The sequence below is a fragment of the Echinops telfairi genome, unplaced genomic scaffold (genome assembly GCF_000313985.2).
Source record: "Echinops telfairi isolate 266 unplaced genomic scaffold, ASM31398v2 ScPeMD7_3533;HRSCAF=4204_0, whole genome shotgun sequence".
NCBI lineage: Eukaryota > Metazoa > Chordata > Mammalia > Afrosoricida > Tenrecidae > Echinops > Echinops telfairi.
In genome coordinates, this window is record NW_022107431.1 from 36,457,008 (window position 1) to 36,457,242 (window position 235).

Sequence of the window (235 nt, forward strand, 5' to 3'; positions counted from 1 at the left end):
GTGAGCACCCCTGGCCTACAGAATCCATTGGGGCGGTTCCACACTGTCTTGTACTCTGAGTCAACTTGATGGCACACCCCTAGCCAACATCATAACCCAAATGCGTTATTCTTCCCTTGTCTTCCTTAGCTAGAGTCCAACTTTCACATACATATGAGGTACAAGACGTGGGTGAAGTGAACCTGGGGCCTCAATACGACATCTTTGCTCTTTGTTCGACCTGCTTTAAAGAGGT